Here is a 16,502-nt window from a genome sequence, read left to right as displayed (position 1 = left end):
CACTCACCCCACAATGGACTACAGCCAGCCTAGCCACGTGCGCGTGTGAAGAGTTAGGATAGAGATACAAAATAAGTTATAATGTAATAATGTGTACATATATATCTATACCATTGTTTATCTATTGTTGTTGTTAATAAATAAGCGGACTCAACAGAACGTTGCAGTTGTGTTTGTTGTGGCGAGTTGCTGCTGCCTAGGATCTCAGGTGATTTGCCTGGTATATAGGAGGGCGTGGGTTCAATTCCAACCCTGATGAGATGTTAACTACCTCGCCTGGTACGCAGGAGGTCGTGGGCTCAATTCCGACCCTGATGAGATGTTAACTACCTCGCCTAGTACGCAGGAGGTCGTGGGCTCAATTCCGACCCTGATGAGATGTTAACTACCTCGCCTGGTGTACAGGAGGTCGTGGGTTCGATCCTGACCCTGACCATGCCTGCTGCTGTATATTTGGAGTCGGTCCAGCTCCGTGTCTCATCAGCAGAAGCAACTGCCCAGATGTTTGTCGTCACATGCACTTAGCCTGGCACAGCAGTCAACCCATGGCAAATGCTGGGTCTGTCACGTGACCTCCTGCACGTAGCCTCGCACAGCAGTCAACCCATGGCACCTGCTGGGTGTGTCCCGTGACCTCTTCCTCCACCTAGCCTGGCACAGCAGTCAACGCATGGCACCTACTGGGTCTTTCCCGTGACCTCCTCCTGCACCTAGCCTGGCACAGCAGTCAACTCATGGCACCTGCTGGGTCTGTCCCGTGACCTCCTCCTGCACCTAACCTGGCACAGCAGTCAACCCATGGCACCTGCTGAGTCTGTCCCGTGACCTCTTTCTGTACCTAGCCTGGCACGGCAGTCAACCCATGGCACCTTCTGGGTCTGTCCCATGACCGCTTCCTGTACCTAGCCTGGCACAGCAGTCAACCCATGGCACCTGCTGGTTCTGTCCTGTGACCTCTTCCTGTACCTAGCCTGGCACAGCAGTCAACCCATGGCACCTGCTGGGTCTGTCCCGTGACCTCCTGCCAGCAGCGACACATTGAGCTCCCATAGGCTCTCACGTTACCCTCCCTCCACATTCCCTACATGACGTAAGCTTCCCTACCTATCCGCACTGCACATTACAATCGCCCTCGCCGGCAAACTCCCATAGAGCTCCCATAGGCTCCCATGTTAAGCGCCCACCAAATTCCCCAGTTCGCATAAGAAACCACGCTTATCCATAGAGACACAGAGACCCATAGTTCAGTTCATTTATTAGGTCTAGCCCTGTGAGGCATTCGATTCTTGAATCGGGTGCAACCACAACAAACAAAAACATGAACAATAAACGTCTTAAAGTGACTACGCGCAACAGAAAAATCCAGGAAAAAACGCAAAGTCTTCCAGAAAAAGCACCGCGTATCAACGCTGTGTGCAAAAATCCCAGTGGGATGCAAGTCAAACAATAACAACCACCATGCCTGCTGCTGTATATTTGGAGTCGGTCCAGCTCCGTGTCTCATCAGCAGAAGCAACTGCCCAGATGTTTGTCGTCACATGCACTTAGCCTGGCACAGCAGTCAACCCATGGCAAATGCTGGGTCTGTCACGTGACCTCCTGCACGTAGCCTCGCACAGCAGTCAACCCATGGCACCTGCTGGGTGTGTCCCGTGACCTCTTCCTCCACCTAGCCTGGCACAGCAGTCAACGCATGGCACCTACTGGGTCTTTCCCGTGACCTCCTCCTGCACCTAGCCTGGCACAGCAGTCAACTCATGGCACCTGCTGGGTCTGTCCCGTGACCTCCTCCTGCACCTAACCTGGCACAGCAGTCAACCCATGGCACCTGCTGAGTCTGTCCCGTGACCTCTTTCTGTACCTAGCCTGGCACGGCAGTCAACCCATGGCACCTTCTGGGTCTGTCCCATGACCGCTTCCTGTACCTAGCCTGGCACAGCAGTCAACCCATGGCACCTGCTGGTTCTGTCCTGTGACCTCTTCCTGTACCTAGCCTGGCACAGCAGTCAACCCATGGCACCTGCTGGGTCTGTCCCGTGACCTCCTGCCAGCAGCGACACATTGAGCTCCCATAGGCTCTCACGTTACCCTCCCTCCACATTCCCTACATGACGTAAGCTTCCCTACCTATCCGCACTGCACATTACAATCGCCCTCGCCGGCAAACTCCCATAGAGCTCCCATAGGCTCCCATGTTAAGCGCCCACCAAATTCCCCAGTTCGCATAAGAAACCACGCTTATCCATAGAGACACAGAGACCCATAGTTCAGTTCATTTATTAGGTCTAGCCCTGTGAGGCATTCGATTCTTGAATCGGGTGCAACCACAACAAACAAAAACATGAACAATAAACGTCTTAAAGTGACTACGCGCAACAGAAAAATCCAGGAAAAAACGCAAAGTCTTCCAGAAAAAGCACCGCGTATCAACGCTGTGTGCAAAAATCCCAGTGGGATGCAAGTCAAACAATAACAACCATAAGACAATTTAGAATACAGTTACCAGTCTAACTCTGTGTACTATAACAAACAAATATGGCTAAACCAGAACCTTTTCGAAATCACCAAAATAAAGTTCTAAAAACATTGTAACAGTGATCACAGGAACTGTGATTTCCAATTTAACAATAAACGATATACGTGACATGTACGACCAAACGTTGCAAGCCACAGCATCATGAGATGCGCATTACGACCAACAAAGTCGGCGTCTTTGAATGGACAAGCAGCACCTTGCACACCATTGGGTGGCAAAAACGTCGCCTTCCTCATGCTCACATTTCCCTATGGATGAGAGAAACCATTCATGCAGGTCTCATTGACACATTGATCAGTGCTGAGGTACCTCACCCCCATCAAGACCCCTGCCCTTTCAAACATACAGGGAAGCTTGAAATCTTCGTGCAATTCTTGCGCATGATCACCATCTTCATGAAGCTATGCCAGAAGATTATGTTGGTCAGTCCCCTTTCCAACTGACATAGTGATACATAGAGACCCATAGATATACAAAGTGACCCATAGAGACACACCGAGACCCATAGTGATACATAGAGACCCATAGAGATACACAGAGACCCATAGAAGATACATAGTGACCCATAGAGATACATAGTGACCCATAGAGACACAGGAAACCCATAGTGATAGAGACCCATAGAGATACACAGAGACCATAGAGATAAATAGTGACCCATAGAGATACATAGAGACCCATAGTGATACATAGAAACCCACAGAGACCCATAGAGACCCATAGCAATACACAGAGAACCATAGTGATACAGTAAGGGAAAAAAGTATTTGATCCCCTGCTGATTTTGTACGTTTTCCGACTGACAAAGAAATTATCAGTCTAAATTTTAATGGTAGGTTTATTTGAACAGTGAGACAGAATAACAACAACAAAAATCCAGAAAAACGCATGTTAAAAATGTTATAAATTGATTTGCATTTTAATGAGGGAAATAAGTATTTGACCCCTCTGCAAATCATGACTTAGTGCTTGGTGGCAAAAACGTTGTTGGCAATCACAGACCCATAGAGACCCATACATAGAAACCCATAGAAATACACAGACCCATAAATACCCAAAGAGAAGCACAGTGATACAGAGACCGAATGAGACACAGAGACATCCAGAGATACACAGAGACCCATAGTGATACATAGAAACCCATAGGGACACACAAAGACCCATAGTGATACATAAAGACCCATAGACATACATAGAGAACGATAGAGACACAGAGATCTAGAGATAGACCCATAGACATACACATAGACCGATAGAGAAACAGAGGCCCCAACGTGATACATAGAGACCCATATAGATACATAGAAACCTAAAGTGAGACATAGAGACCCATAGAGATACATATAGATCGATAGAGACACACAGAGACACATAGAGACACACAGAGCCCCATAGAGACACACAGAGACCCATAGAGATTCAAAGAAAGTCATGGACTCCGAAAGGGATACATAGAGTCTGACATGTACACATTGAGTCCCACAGGGACCTATAGAGATACATAGTGACCCATACAGACACATAGAGACCACTAGTAAACATAGTGACCCATAGAGACCCATACAAATACACAGACAGATAGAGGCACACAGAAATCCATGGATACAGAGATACATAGAGACACACAGAGACCCATACAGATACATAGAGACTGATAGAGACACACAGAGATCCATAGATACACAGAGACACATAGAGACACACAAAGACCCATACAGATACGTAGTGACCGATAGAGACACACAGAGATCCAGAGATACACAGAGCCCCATAATGATACATAAAGACCCATAGAGATACAGAGACTGACAGGGACACAGAGACCCATCAAGATACATGGAGACCGATAGAGACACACAGATATCCATGGAAACACAGAGACCCATAGAGACCCAGAATGTTACATATAGACCCATAGAGATACATAAAGACCAATAGAGACACACAGAGATTCAGAGATACACAGAGACCCATAGAGACACAGAGACCCATAGTCATACATAGAGACCACCAGAGACCCACAGACACCCAGAGAGACACACACAGAGACCCACAAAGATACATAGAGACCCAAATACTCAACTAAACGATATACATTTTACCAGGTAAGGAGCTATGTAGCACTGGCAATTACAAACGATAGAAGCTCAACCAAGTGGCTGATAACATCATCATCATCATCGTGTGGAAATGTATAGACACCCACAGAGACTCAGACTCACCATACAGAGACCGACACACTCACCACAAAGAGACCCACAGACTCAACACACAGAGACCCGTAGACTCACCACACACAGACACACACAGACTGACCACAAGCAGACAGACACAGACTCACCTCACACAGACACACACAGAGACCCACAGACTCATCACACAGAGAACCACAAACTCACCACACAGAGACCCACACAGTCACCACAGAGACCCACAGACTCACCACACAGACTCACCACACAGAGACACACAGACTCACCGCAAAAATACCCACACACTCACCACACTGAGACCAACAGACTCATCAGACTGAGACCCACAGATTCACCACACAGATACCCACACGCTCACCACACCGAGACCCACAGACTCATCACACAGAGACCCACAGATTCACCTCACACAGAGACCCGTAGACTCACCACACACAGACTCACCACACACAGACTCACACAGACTCGCCTCACACAGACACACACAGAGACCCACAGACTCACCTCAGACAGGGACCCACAGACTCACCACACACAGACACACACAGAGACCCACAAACTCACCTCACACAGAGACCCACAAACTCACCTCACACAGAGACCCACAGACTCACCTCAGACAGGGACCCACAGACTCACCACACACAGACACACACAGAGACCCACAAACTCACCTCACACAGAGACCCACAAACTCACCTCACACAGAGGCTCACAGACTCACCTCACACAGAGACACACAGACACACACAGAGACCCACAGACTCACCTCACACAGAGACCCACAGACTCATCACACAGAAACCCACAGACTCACCAAACAGATATCCACATACTCATCACACTGTGACCCACATACTCACCACACTGAGACCCACAAATTCAGCATACAGAGACCCACAAACTCATCAAACAGAAACCCACAGACAGACCTCACACAGAGACCCACAAACTCACCTCACACAGAGACCCACAAACTAACTTCACACAGAGACCCACACACTCACCAGACAGAGACCCACAAACTCACCTCACACAGAGACCCACAGACTCACAACACAGACACAGAGAAACCCACACTCACCACACCGAGACGTACAGACTCACAACACAGAGACCCACAGACTCACCTCACACAGAGACCCGCAGACTCACCACACACAGACACCCACAAACTCACCAAATAGAGACCCACAGACTCATCACACAGAGCCCCACAGACTCATCACACAGAGACCCACAAACTCACCTCACACAGAGAACCACAATCTCACCTCACACAGACACAGACAGACTCACCACACACAGATTCGCCTCACACAGACACACACAAAGACCCACAGACTCACCACACAGAGACCCACAGACTCACAACACAGACACAGAGAAACCCACACTCACCACGAGACCTACAGACTCATCACACAGACACACAGACTCACCACAAACAGACACACCCAGAATCACCACACACAGACACACACAGACACCCACAGACTCACTTCACACAGAGACCCACAGACTCACCACACACAGACACCCACAGACTCACCTCACAAGAGCCCCTTGTCGGCATCTTCAGGCTGAGTTGACCTCGAGGAGGCCCAGACAGGGTTCAGATTTTTCCCACCATCGCCGTCATTCGCCCCGACCAGAAGCGGAAGCAGAAGCTGGGGGTGGAGGTTGGGGGTCGACAAAAGAGGGGCGGGAGGCGGCTTCCGGGGGAGTGGTTTCGCACCGTCACGTCACTCGGAGGGGCGTGGCTGAAGGGGGCGTGGTAACGTCCCCCGCAGTGTGACAGCACCGGTGACGTCGCAATCACCACGTGCTTCCTCAGAGTACGAGACGGGCATGACGGAGACGGCAGCTTCTTAAACTTCAGCTGCTTCAGCTTTATCATCATCGCCTTTCGAACAACTTCTGCTGAAGCCATCCGAGCAAAACTATTGACGAGGTGAGTTGTGTGGGTTCCTGGTGAGTGTGTGGGTCCGTGTTGTGGGTTCCTGGTGAGTGTGTGGGTCCATCTTGTGGGTTCCTGGTGAGTGTGTGGGTCCATGTTGTGGGTTCGTGGTGAGTGTGTGGGTCGGTGTTGTGGGTTCGTGGTGATTGTGTGGATCCGTTTTGTGGGTTCCTGGTGAGTTTGTGGGTTGGTGTTGTGGGTTCGTGGTGAGTGTGTGGGTCCATGTTGTGGGTTCGTGGTGAGTGTGTGGGTCCGTGTTGTGGGTCCGTGGTGAGTGTGTGGGTCGGTGTTGTGGGTTCCTGGTGAGTTTGTGGGTTGGTGTTGGGGGTTCGTGGTGAGTGTGTGGGTCCGTGTTGTGGGTTCGTGGTGAGTGTGTTGGTCCGTGTTGTGGGTTCCTGGTGAGTTTGTGGATTGGTGTTGTGGGTTCGTGGTGAGTGTGTGGGTCTGTGTTGTGGGTTCGTGGTGAGTGTGTGGGTCCGTGTTGTGGGTCCGTGGTGAGTGTGTGGGTTGGTGTTGTGGGTTCGTGGTGAGTGTGTGGGTCCGTGTTGTGGGTTCGTGGTGAGTGTGTGGATCCGTGTTGTGGGTTCCTGGTGAGTTTGTGGGTTGGTGTTGTGGGTTCGTGGTGAGTGTGTGGGTCCGTGTTGTATGTTCCTGGTGAGTGTGTGGGTCCGTGTTGTGGGAACGTGGTGAGTGTGTGGGTCCGTGTTGTGAGTTCCTGGTGAGTTTGTGGATTGGTGTTGTGGGTTCGTGGTGAGTGTGTGGGTCTGTGTTGTGGGTTCGTGGTGAGTGTGTGGGTCCGTTTTTTAGGTTCCTGGTGAGTGTGTGGGTCGGTGTTGTGGGTTCGTGATGAGTGTGTGGGTCCATTTTGTGGGTTCGTTTTGTGGGTTCGTGGTGAGTGTGTGGGTTCGTGGTGAGTGTCTGGGTCCATGTTGTGGGTTCGTGGTGAGTGTGTGGGTCGGTGTTGTGGGTTCTTGGTGAGTGTGTGGGTCCGTGTTGTGGGTTCCTGGTGAGTTTGTGGGTTGGTGTTGTGGGTTCGTGGTGAGTGTGTGGGTCCATGTTGTGGGTTCGTGGTGAGTGTGTGGGTCCGTGATGTGGGTTCCTAGTGAGTGTGTGGGTCAGTGTTGTGGGTTCGTGGTGAGTGTGTGGGTCCGTTTTGTGGGTTCCTGGTGAGTGTGTGGGTCAGTGTTGAAGGTTTGTGGTGAGTGTGTGGGTCCGTATTGTGGGTTCGTGGTGAGTGTGTGAGTCGGTGTTGTGGGTTTCTGGTGAGTGTGTGGGTCAGTGTTGTGGGTTCGTAGTGAGTGTGTGGGTCCGTGTTGTGGGTCCTTCTTGTGGGTTCCTGGTGAGTGTGTGGGTCCGTGGTGAGGATGTAGGTGCGTGGTGAGTGTGTGGGTCCATGTTGTGAGTTTGTGGTGAGTGTGTAGGTCCGTGACCCATAGAGATACATAGAGATAAATAGAGATACATAGATACCCATAGAGATACACAGAGATACATACATAGAGATGCATAGAGACCCATAGTGATACACAGAGACCCATAGAGATACACAGAGACCCATAGAGATACATAGAGACCCATAGAGATACACAGAGACCCATAGAGATACATAGAGACCCATAGAGCTATTTAGAGACCCATTGAGATACATAGAGACCCATAGCAATACACAGAGAACCATAGAGATGCATAGTGACCCATAGAGACACACACAGACCCATAGTAATACAAAGAGACCGATAGAGATAGGTAGAGACGGATAGAGATGCATAGAGACCCATAGTGATACATAGAGACACACAGAGACCCAGAGTGATACACAGAGAACCAGAGAAACATAGAGACCGATAGGGACACAGACGCCCATAGAGATACAGTGACCCATAGAGATACGTAGAGATCCATAGACATACATAGAGACACATAGAGATACCTAGAGACCCATAGCAATACACAGAGAACAATAGTGATACATAGAGACCCATAGATATAAACAGAGACCCATAGTGATACATAGAGACCCATAGAGATACATAGAGACCCATAGAGATACATAGAGACCCATAGAGACACAGAGACCTAGAGTGATACACAGAGAACTATAGAGCAACTTAGAGACTGACAGGGACACATAGAGACCCATAGAGATACATAGAGACCCATAGTGATACATAGAGACCCATAGAGATGCACAAAGACCCATAGAGATACAGAGAGACCCAGAGTGATACACAGAGAACCATAGAGAAACATAGAGACCGACAGGGACACATAGAGACCCATAGATATACATAGAGACCGATAGAGACAGACAGATATCTAGAGATACACAGAGACCAATAGAGATATATAGAAACCCATAAAGATACAAAGTGACCCATAGAGACAAACAAGGAGCCAAAGTGATACATAGAGACCCATAGGGATATGTAGAGACCCACAGAGATACATATAGACCCATAGAGATACACAGAGACCCATTAATACCCACAGAGACCCAAAAAGAACTATAGTGATACAGAGACCAAATGAGACACAGAGAGATCCAGAGATACACAGAGACCCATAGTGATACATAGAAACCTATAGGGACACACAGAGACCCATAGTGATACATAAAGACCCATAGAGACACACAAAAATCCATAGATACACAGAGACATATAGGGACACACAGATACCCATAGAGATACAAAGAGATTCATGGACTCCGAAAGGGATACATAGAGTCCGACAGGGACACATTGAGTCGGACAGGGACCTATAGAGATACATATTGACCCATACAGACACATAGAGACCACTAGTAAACATAGTGACCCATACAAATAGAGACCGATAGAGACACACAAATATGCATAGACACGCAGAGACACATAAAGACACACAGAGACCCATATAGATACATAGAGACCGATAGAGACACACAGAGATCCATAGATACATAGAGACACACAGAGACCCATAGAGATACATAGAGACCCATAATGATACATAGAGATACATAGAGACTGACATGGACACATTGAGACCCATCGAGATACATGGAGACCGATAGAGACACACAGAGATCTAGGGATACACAGAGACCCATAGAGACACAGAGATCCTTAGTCATACATAGAGACCCTCAGAGACCCACAGACACCCAGAGAGACACACACAGAGAACTACAAAGATGCATAGAGACCCAAATACTAAACTAAACGATATAGATTTTTCCAGGTAACGAGCTATGTAGCGCTGGCTATGACAAATGACAGAAGCTCAACCAAGTAGCTGATAACATCATCATCATCGTGTGGAAATGTATAGACACCCACAGAGACTCAGACTCACCATACAGAGACCCACACAATCACCACACAGAGACCCACACACTCACCACACAGAGACCGACAGACTCACCATACAGAGACCCACACACTCACCACACTGAAACACACACTCCCCACACAGAGACCCACAGACTCATCACACTAAGACCCACACACTCACCACACGGAGACCAACAGACTCACAACACAGACACAGAGAGACCCACACTCACCACACTAAGACCTGCAGACTCACAATACAGAGACCCACAAACTCACCTCACAAAGAGAACCACATTCACCTCACACAGACACCCATGGACTCACGATACCGAGATCCACAGACTCACCTCACACAGACACACACAGACCGACAGACTCACCACACTCACCTCACACACACACCCACAAACTCACCTCACACAGACACCCACAGACTCACCACACACAGACAACAACCGCCATTCGCCACTAAGTGGCGGTGACGTCACCACGACGCTTGTGCCAGGCTATGTGCACCCTGAGGCCACGTGAAGTGTCGAACGCCCGCTGGCAGGAGGTCAAGGGGCAGACCCAGGTGCCACGGGTCGACTGACTGAGATGACTGGCTGATGCACCACCTGTGCCCCCTACTGTGCCAACCTACTGTGCTTTAGCCACCCGGCGCTCCGCTCGTTGTTCTGAGCGTCGCTCCTCCGCCCTCCGTTGTTGTTGGAGGGCGACTACCTCCAACTGCCCAGTAGCGTCCTTCACGAGCCTCCTCCACAGAGGCCGATCTTGACACCGCTGGTACCAGTCATCGGCAAGTCCACTCAGCTCCACGTCCTCCTGTACCACATCACTCCATCTCTTCTCTAGCCCGTGCCGCGCCCGCTTAGCCCCCTCAATCCGGCTGAACAAAAGCTGTTTCGGTATGCGGTGGGTGGGCATGCGGGCTACATGACCCAGCCATCGCAGCCTTCCCCGCCGGAGGAGCTCACCGATGGGACTTTGCCCAGATCTTTCAAGGATTTGTGAGCTCCTCACACAATCCAGTTTGGTTAAACCCAGGATGGATCGTAGGCAGGCCAGCCTAAATGTTTCTAACCGGCGAAGATGTTCCATTAGGGGGGTCCACGTTTCGCAAGTGTAGAGAAGGGAGGGAATAACCGTGGCCGAGAAGACCTGAAGCTTAGTGCGGAGAGACATACCAGGTAGCTTCCACACAGCGTTACGCAACCGACAGACACAGACAGACACACACAGACACAAACACCCACAGACCCACCTCACACAGACACCTACAAACTCACCTCACACGGACACACACAGACTCACCTCACACAGACACCCACAAACTCACCACACAGAGACCCACAGACTCACCACACACAGACACCCACAGAGACCCACAGACTCGCAACACACAGAGACCCACAGAGACGTACAGACTCACCACCCAAAGAGACCCACAGACTCACCTCACACAGACACACACAGACTCACCTCACACAGACACACACAGAGACCCACAGACTCACCTCACACAGACACACAGACTCACCTCACACAGAGCCCCGTGTCGGCTTCTTCAGGCTGAGTCGACCTCGAGGATGCCCAGACAGGGTTCAGATTTTTCCCGCCATCGCCGCCATTCGCCCCGACCGGAAGCGGAAGTAGAAGCTGGGGGTGGAGGTGGGGGTCGCCGAAAGAGGCGGGGCGGGAGGCGGCTTCCGGGGGCGTGGTCTCGCACAGCCACGTCACTCGTAGGGGCGTGGCTGACAGCAACGGTGACGTCGCAACACCACGTGCTTCCTCACAGTTCGAGACGGGGGTGAAGGAGACGGCCGCTTCTCAAATTTCAGCTGCTTCAGCTTCATCATCTTCGTCCAACTTCTGCTGAAGCCATCCGTGCCAAACCTTTGACGAGGTGAGTGTGTGGGCTCGTGGTGAGTGTGTGGGTCGGTGTTGTGGGCTCGTGGTGAGTGTGTGGGTCCGTGGTGAGTGTGTAGATCCATGTTGTGGGTTCGTGGTGAGTGTGTCGGTCCGTCTTGTGGGTTTGTGTTAAGTTTGTAGGTCCGTGTTGTTGGTTATTTGTGAGGCTGGGTCCGTGGTGAGGATGTGAGTCCATGTGAGTTTGTGGTGATAATGTGAGTCCGTGTTGTGTGTTCGTGGTGAGGATGGGGGGTTCCTGTTGGGGGGATGTAGGACAGTGGTGAGGATGTGAGTTCGTGTTGTGACTCTCTACATCATCTCCACCCCCTCCCACCCCCCCCCCCCCCCCCACTCACAGCTTTCCACACAGAGACCTTGGGGACTGCTGCGTGAGCAAAGCCACTCTGAGCATCAGCACCATGGAGGTACGCATGGGCCCCTACACTCGACTTACTAACACCACCTGCACTTACGAACACCACCCACACTTACGAACACCACTCACACTTACAAACACCACCCACGCTTATGAACGAGCTTCCATGAAATATATATTTGTTTAACATCGACTTACAACTAGCACTTGCGAACCGAACTGTGGAACGATCCTCCGCGAGATGTAGTGAGTGTTTGTGATGCCTGTACACTACTCTGTGGCACCATGGTGCCTATGAGATGTTAACAACCTCACTTGGTATACAGGAGGTCGTGGGTTCGACCCCGACCCTGAGGCCTACTGTTTATTTGACGTCTGTGTGTGTAGAGGAGCCTACTCCCAATATTGTTTTCGTGTATGTATGTGCGTGTAGACGAGCCAAGCTGGAGCGAGAAGGAGGGAGGGAGTCTCTGACAACACGTGGAGCGCGCTGTCAGCAGCCGGCACCGGCCCTATCCGCAGTAAATCGCCTCGAGGTGAGAACAGCAGTGAGCAAACATGTCCATCGGTGAATGGGGGGAAGTCACTACCGCCATTTTGCATGGAAGACTTCACGGTGGCCATGTTGCTTAGGGGACTTTATGGCAGCCATGTTGCACGGGTGACTTCATTGTGGCAATTTTGCATGGGGGATGTCACGGCAGCCATGTTGCATGGGGTACATTACTATCGCCATGTTGCATGGGGGACGTCACTCTGGACATGTTACGTGGGGGATTTCACGGTGGCCATGATGCATGGCAGTCTATAGGATGGCCACGTTGCATGAGGGATATCACAGCGGCCATGTTGCATGGGGGTTGTCATGGTGGCCATGTGAGATGGGGGATGTCACGGCAGCAATGTTGCATGAGGGATGTAACTTCGGCTATGTTGCAAGGGGGACTTTATTGCGGCCATGTTGCATGAGGGCTGTCCTGATGGCCATGTTGCATGGGGAATGTCACGTCAGCCATATTGGATGGGGGTTGTCATGGTGGGCATGTTACATGGGTATATAGTATTTGGCTGCCGCGATATATTTCCACGTGATGAAGATGATGATGATGATATCAGCCACTTCGGTGGGGCCTTACCTGCCAATATAAGAAAATATATATACATATAGTTTAGTTTTACAATGGGTCCCTCTGGGTGTCTATTGTTCGATATGAGCATGGATCTCTGTGGGTCTCTATGGATCTATATAAGTATGGGTCTCTGGGTCTCTGTGGGTCTCTATGGTTCGATACGAGTATGGGTTTCTGTGGGTCTCTGTGGGTCTGAGTTGAGTGATGAGTCTCCACGTGAATATGTTGATGAGGATGACGATGTAGCTCTTACCTGGCATGTAAAAAAACCCAGAATAGTTCAAAGTTTAGTTGTTGTTGTCACGTGTGCAGAGATCCTGGATCTCTTTGGGCCCTTGCTGAGTCATCGCCAGAAGCTGGAGCTGGCGGCCATGAAACAAGTATGGTTCTTCACTGTGGACAAGGTCGGCAAACCCCGGGGCGGCAACAACAACGACAGCTACGACGACGAAAACAACAACTACATCCCTGTGAGTCTCACAGAGATACAGAGATACCCACAGAGACCCAAAGAGACACCCATAGATACCCACAGAGACCCAAAGAGACACCCACAGAGACACCCACAGAGACACCCATAGAGACCCACAGAGACCCAAAGAGACACCCACAGAGACCCACAGAGACACCCACAGAGACCCACTCCTATTGAGACCCACAGAAGCACCCAAAGAGACACCATTAGACACCCACAGAGATTTTTGTTGGGTTAGAAGGCATGAGTATACATTTCTAATCTGCCACCACCACAAGACACAGACAGTCAGTTAAGGTTTTGTGTTACGGGTTTCTGGGGGTCTCTGTGGGTGTCTAAGGATCTGTGTGGGTTTTTGTTGGTCTGAGTGTATGTGGGTCTCTCTGGGTCTCTCAGGATCTGGGTCTCTGTGTATGTGTTAAAGTTATTTCACGCCGTATGTAGCAAACTTTGGCTAATCCACTCACTATAACGTCGGCCACAGTGGCCAGGAGATGTTAACTCCCTCGCCTGGTATACAGAAGGTCGTGGGTTGGATACCGACCCTGACGCCTGCTGTATATTTGGAGTTTGCGTCTCTATCTCTCTCTCCGTGGTTGCGTGGATTTCTCTCCGGGTCCTCCATTTTCTTTCCTTCCACATTTATAATCAACGGCACCACACGTTGAGAGCAATTGGCTTCCGCTATACATTTCCACACGGTGGTAATGATAAGGCCACTTCGTTGAGCAATGATTTGAGATGGCCAGGTCGCTTTTGAACAAGAAGAGTTACATAGCAGCTCAGTGGTGGAGCCTTTAACAGCATAACAATAGGCTGCAGCCTTTCTGGAAATAAAACACATACTGGTGGTGAACATGCAAACAACAACATGCTCTGATAATATGTGGCATTACCTTTGAAACTGATTAGTCTACACCAGAGAGAACAGCCTTCTTTCGGGCCTAGTCTCAATACCTGGGTCTCACCAACAGTTGTTCGCCACCAGTGTCTCACTACCAGTGTCTCATTACCTGTATCTCACTACCTGTCTCACCACCAGTGTCTCGCCACCAGTGTCTCGCCACCAGTTTCTCGCCACCAGCGTCTCGCCACCAGCGTCTCACAACCAGCGTCTCACAACCTGCGTCTCACAACCTGCGTCTCACCACCAGTGTCTCACCACCAGTGTCTCACCACCAGTGTCTCACCACCAGTGTCTCACCACCAGTGTCTCATTACCTGTATCTCACTACCTGTCTCACCACCAGTGTCTCACCCCCAGTGTCTCATCACCAGTGTCTCACCACCAGTGTCTCACTCCCGTGTCTCACTACCCAGTGTTAGATGGATAAACGCAAAAAGGCGAACAACTCCCCCAAGTTTTAACGCAATTTGGTATTCTTGGGTCTTTCGGTAAAGTAACATACTTTAGATAGGTTCAAAGAAAATAAAATAATAACAGGAAGACGACCGCTTGCATTGCGATCGAAATGTTGTAGTTTTCTGTTATTTTTTATTATTTTCTTTGAACCTATCTACGTGACTTTACCAAAAGACCCAAGAATATGAATTCCTGCAGTCACGAAAGCGTTAAGTCAAGCATTCGGCAGTTTAACGAAACATTTATACATTTCCGCGATCTAACACCCAAGCAAAATGAAACCTCCGTGGTAGATAATGGCGGTCCTGGAAGCCCTGACTGCTGCTGCCACCACCGAGCGTTAGGCTCGGTGGTGGCAGCTCCGATTGCGATGACTCTGACTACAGGCCTCCGCCTCCTCCTTCGCCTCCTAGGTCTGCAAGGAACAGCTCCACTACCGTTATGAGGTGCAGAAGATGATCGGTGAGGGAGGCCAGGGCCTGGTGCTGCAGTGCCTCGACCACAAAACCAAAACGCTCGTGGCCGTCAAGATGCTGTCGCTGCCCTTGTGGTGAGTCAGAGGGCCTTTCGGGGTGGCCCGCACTCTCGGAAAATGATCATCAATGATTGGAGGCAAAGCCGTGAAACTGCCACTAACTATGGACTCGTTGACAAAATACTAACTGCCGTAAAACTTCTGCTAGCTATAAACTAACAAAATACTAACTGACATAAACCTGCTGCTAGTTATGAACTAACAAAATACTGACTGCCATAAAACTGCTGCTAACTTTAAACTAACAACATTTTACTGCCATAAAACTGTTGCTAACTATAAACTAACGGAATACTAACTGATATAAACCTGCTGCTAAATATGAACTAACAAAATAATAACTGCCGCATAACTATTGCTAACTATGAACTAAAAACTAACAGACCCATAGAGACCCATAGAGATCCACAGAGACCCACAGAAACACCCAGACCCAGAGACCCACAGAGACCCACAGAGACCCCCACAGAGACACCCATAGAGACCTCCACAGAGACCCCCACAGAGACACCCACAGAGACCCACACAGTCACCCACAGAGACCCCCACAGAGTCACCCACAGAGACCACCACAGAGACCCCCACAGAGTCACCCACAGAGACCACCACAGTGACCCCCACAAAGTCACCCACAGAGACCCCCACACAGTCACCCACAGAGACCCCCACAGATATACCCACAGAGA

At 50.1% G+C, this 16,502-nt stretch overlaps 1 long non-coding RNA gene across 1 annotated transcript; it reads right to left on the bottom strand.

Moving 5' to 3' along the window:
- Positions 1-1,228: 1,228 nt before the first annotated feature.
- LOC142907627 (uncharacterized) lies at positions 1,229-11,822 on the bottom strand. Its single transcript, XR_012931138.1, has 3 exons — positions 11,567-11,822; positions 6,302-6,419; positions 1,229-2,784 (listed from the first exon to the last, which is right to left on the bottom strand). It is a non-coding gene; the product is annotated as an uncharacterized LOC142907627 (long non-coding RNA).
- Positions 11,823-16,502: the final 4,680 nt, after the last annotated feature.

This window comes from Petromyzon marinus, chromosome 80, assembly GCF_048934315.1.
Source record: "Petromyzon marinus isolate PM22_M1 ecotype Great Lakes invasive population chromosome 80, UKy_Petmar_22M1.pri1.0, whole genome shotgun sequence".
Lineage (NCBI taxonomy): Eukaryota > Metazoa > Chordata > Hyperoartia > Petromyzontiformes > Petromyzontidae > Petromyzon > Petromyzon marinus.
The sequence above is the reverse complement of the archived record's forward strand: the minus strand, read 5'-3'. Positions and strand labels throughout refer to the sequence as shown.